This window comes from Crocodylus porosus, unplaced genomic scaffold (assembly GCF_001723895.1).
Source record: "Crocodylus porosus isolate Cpor-Errol unplaced genomic scaffold, CroPor_comp1, whole genome shotgun sequence".
Lineage (NCBI taxonomy): Eukaryota > Metazoa > Chordata > Crocodylia > Crocodylidae > Crocodylus > Crocodylus porosus.
Window position 1 is genome coordinate 735,832 of NW_017728890.1, and position 4,424 is coordinate 740,255.

Here is a 4,424-nt window from a genome sequence, read left to right on the forward strand (position 1 = left end):
TAGGCCCTGCGTTTCCCAGCGCCGAGGCCCATAAATTGGGTTAAATGGAGCTCTTGGCCGCGGCCCATCGCCGCTCCCGGCCCCGCGGCTTCGCCTTCAGTATGTTAAATGAAAACATGTGTCTCTGCAGCGCCGGCCTCGCTGCTCTGCGCCTGCCGTGGCCTGCCGGGGACCCGCGGCAGTGCCAGGGCCGCCTGAGCTGTCGGGGGGCAGGGGGTGCCCAGGGCACCGGTGTGCAACAAGCTGGGGTACCCATTGCCATGCACCCCTGTCTGCCCCCGGGGCTCAGCTCCCATCGCCTTGGCCCCGCTTCTCTGGGGAACGGCATCTCCCCTCCTGCTGCACCCGAGCGTATGTGTGTGTGCATGTGCAGAAGCAGGCGGGGGGTGTGTGTGTGTAAGTATGGGTGCCTGTGGGAGTGTGTGTGACTACCTGTGTGTGTGTGTATGAGCATGCATGAGTGTATGTGCAAGGAGGTGTGTTTATGGGAGTGTATGTGCGTGACTGTATATGTGTGTGAGCATGCATGTGTGTGTGCAAGTAGTTGTGTCTGTGGGAGTGTGTGAGCGTGTATGAGTGTGTGTGCATGTGTCTGTGGGAGTGTATGTGTGGCTACACATGTGCATATATGTGCGCCCGAGTGAGTGTGAGTGAGGGTCTGTGCATGCACAAGCGTGCACATCTAGGAGTGTATGTGGGTACAGCCGTGTGTGTGAGTAGACATGTGTGTATGTGCATGCCTGTGCAAGTGTGCATGAGTGTGTGCACATGCAAGTATGTGTGTCTGGAGAGTGTGTGTGTGTCTGTGGGAGCATGTGTGAGGATATGTGCACACACACAAGTACATGCTTTTGTGGGAGTGTGTGTATGTGCATACAACCGTGTGTGTGTGAGTATACACATGCGTGTGTGCATGTGCCTGTGCGAGTGTGCATGAGTGTGTGTGGGTGTGTGTGTGTGGGGGGTGTCCCGTGGTGCCAGGCCAGGGGGCAGGCTGCAGCTGTCTAGTGGTGACCTGGGGAGCCCGTCAGGGCCCGGGGCACCCGTGGCAGTTCAGTGGAGCCCTGCCTGTGGCTGGGCCGGTGCCCGTGCCACCAGCCTGTGCCCCCAAGGGACGGCAGGCCCTGGCGGGCGCTGAAAACTCCCTGCTCCCTTCCTGGGGCCTGGCAGAGAAGGAACCCAGGAGCCCTCCCGCCTGCTCTAACCAGTAGGCCCCACGCCCCTTTTGCAGAACCAGGGAACCACAGCAGGACCCCTGCAGCCCCTTGTTCTCCTCACACCATCCATTTCCCATCCAGAGCCCTGGGCTCCCCTGAGTCCTGACTTGCAGCCCCCCTCCACTCCAGCTCGCCACCCCGCCTGGGCCACCCCTGCTCCCGGCAGTGGGAGGTGCCAGCAGGGCGCAGGTCTCGTGGGGGGCGCTGTCTGGGCGCCTGCTGCCAGGCGGATGATCCAGCCTCAATGCCCCTTTTGTTGCGCTGGGCTGTGCCCTGGGGGGTGGCCGGTCATGGTGCTTCTGGGGGGAGCTCGTGGGGGGCCCGTTGCCTGGTCCCGAGCTCCCTGAGTGCCATTAACCCTTTACTGGGGGGCACCCCCCTCTCTGCATTTCCCTTGGGGCACCCTCTGCCCATGCCACAGCCCCCCCCCGCCCCGGCTCTGGGCACCCACTGGTTGCTGTGTTTGGAGTGGGGCTGGCTGGCTGGCAGGATGCCTGGGTTATCTTTCTGGCCAGGGCAGGGGGCTTCGAGCACCCCGCTCTTAGCCCAGGCCCTGTGCTGGATTTGCAAGCACCCTGCTGTCCTGCCCCTCCCTTGCCCTGATCTCAGACCCAGGCCCTCCCCAGCCCCCCAGAAGCAGCGGGTGCCTGCAAAGCACTTCAACATGCAGCCCCCCGCCCACCCCCCTGCCTTCCTGCCTGCATGGAGGCCCAGATGCAAGTCATTAGGGGAAGCCCAGAGATGGGCATTCACTGCAGGCCCTCGTGCCCAGGAGGGGCTTGGCACAATGGGCATCCCCTGGTCTGGGACTGGAGACCCTGGGGGAAGGTGGGGATGAACTGGGGGCTGGTGGCAAGTGGAGGTGGCTGTGGGGTGCAGCTGGCTCTGGGGTGTGGGGGATTGGAAGTCTCTCCTGGGGGCTCCAGGGGTGAGAGCAGGCCCTGGGTGCCCAGAGAATAGGGAGCAGCCTGGGAGAGGGATGCAACCTGGTTTACACGCCTGTGGACTGCAGGGCTGCTCACAGCTCCACCCCAGTGGTGTAGGCATGAGCCACAGGCTGTCACATAAGCTCTGTGGTCAACGTGGCTGGCCTTACGGGGGTGATGGGCACTGGCTGGCATGGTGGACAGTGCTGAGGCTGGTGCACTGCGTGCTTGGTCTAGCCCTGGGTGCCTTGGTCCATGCTGTGTGTGGATTGGGCCCCTTGGGGGCAGGATTGGTGCTGACCATGCCCACTGGCTGCCCATGGCCTTTGCTGCCTCAGTGCTTGCCAGGCTGTGCCCTGCCCGGCCACTGGCACAAGCAGTGCTTGGCAGGGAAAGCAGGTGGCAAGCTTGGGGCTGGCTGGGGCCAGCACAGTGTGAGCCCTTGCTCTGCTGGCCATGGTCTACCTGCCCCACTTGGCCTGGTGCGTTAGGGCATTGGTGGCACTGTCCTGGCAGGCGCTGAGCTCCTGCCCCCCACCCTGAGAGAGGAAGTAGATGGATTGGTAATGCCACCCCCCATGAGGCCCATGGTTAATAAAGGGTTAACAACTCCCTTTCTGCTCCAACTCTCCCCAGGGGAGGATTAAAAGTCAGCACAGGCAAGTGTGAGCGGGTGTGACGGGGATCTGGCTTGCACATGTGTGTGAGGGCATGGCCTCGGGTCTGGCTTGCGTGCCTGTGTGTGTGTGACACTGGATCTGGCTTGCATGTGTCTGTGAGGGTGTGACATTAGAGGTGTGTGTGTGTGTGTGTGTGTGTGATACTGGATCTGGCAGATGTGCATGTATGGGTATGTCAGACATGGGATGTTTGCAGTGTGTGTGCATGTGTGTGTGTGTGTGTAAGAGAGACAAGAGTCTGGTGTGTGTGGCTGTGACATCTTGGATTCCGGTGTGTGTGAGAGCAAAATAAAGACCTGGCCCCTGTTTGTGCATGCATCTGTGCGTGCATGCATGTGTGTGCGTGTGTGTGTGTGTGCGAGAGAGAGAGAGTGGGGGGAGAGAAACTGACTTATGGGGTGTGTGAGAGAAATTGACTCTGGCTTGTGTGTGGTTGTGGTACTGCATCTGGTGTGTATATGAGAGTGTGTGGTTGTGATACTAGATCTGGAGTGTGTGGTTGTGGTACTAGATCTGGAGTGCACGTATGCAGTTGCGATACTGGTTTTAGTGTGTGCCCATGTGGCTGTGCCACTATGTCTGAAATGTGTGTGTGTGTGTGTGTGTGTGTGTGCAGCTGTGATACTAGATTTGTAGCGTGTGTATGTGTGTGTGTTACATGTGTACACGCACACAGTTGTGATCCCAGGCCCGGCATGCGCGTGTGCGACTCTGGACTCTGGCAGGCGCGTGCGCTCCCAAATCTGGCACGCACGTGTGCTGGGGGACTCCCAGGCCGTGTGCGTGCGCGCGTGCGAGCGTGTCCCGCAGGGCCAGGGCCTGAGAGGGACCTGTGCCCCTGCCTGCGGGGCGCGTCCCTGGGCGTGCGGGTGCCGCGGTGGCCCCGCGTGGAGGTTCCTGGGCTGCGCGGAGCCGTGCGGAGCGGGGAAGGAGGCGCGGGGGGGGGAGCGCAAATATTTTCCGTGTCTTTGCCTGAAGTCATTCTGTGGTTTCTGAAAAAATGTGCTGTATATTTTCAGGGCTGCGTCACATGACCGGCCGGGGTTATGAATAGACGAGTATAATGATTTCTTAGTGAATGTTAGAAAACACACACACACACACTCACACACACACACGCACACACGGCACCGCGGCCGGAGGAGACGCAGACGCCCGCTCGCCGCCGCCGGGGCCCACGGAGGCTCCCTCTGTGTCCTCCCCCCGTGCCAGGTGTGACACCCAGGCCCAGGTGAGTGCGTAGGGGGGGCTGAAGCTGTGATTTGTGGTAGGGTGGGGGGATCCCCACGGGGGCTGCATGGCGTGGGGGGGCAGAGGGTGATGGGGCAGGCCCTGGGGTGCTGAGGGCACGGGGATGTGGGGCGGGAAGCGTGGGGTGGAGGGACGGTGGCAGGGTGTGGGTGGGTGGCCGGCGGCAGGGAGTGAGCGGGGGTGTGTGTGCATCCCGGCAAGCAGGAGTGAAGGGTACAGAGTGTGTGTGTGTGTGTCCCGGCAAGCAGGAGTGAAGAGTATACTCTGTGTGTGTGTGTGTGTGTGTGTGTGTGTGTGTGTGTGTGTCCTGGCAAGCAGCAGTGAAGAGTATACTCTGTGTGTGTGTGTGT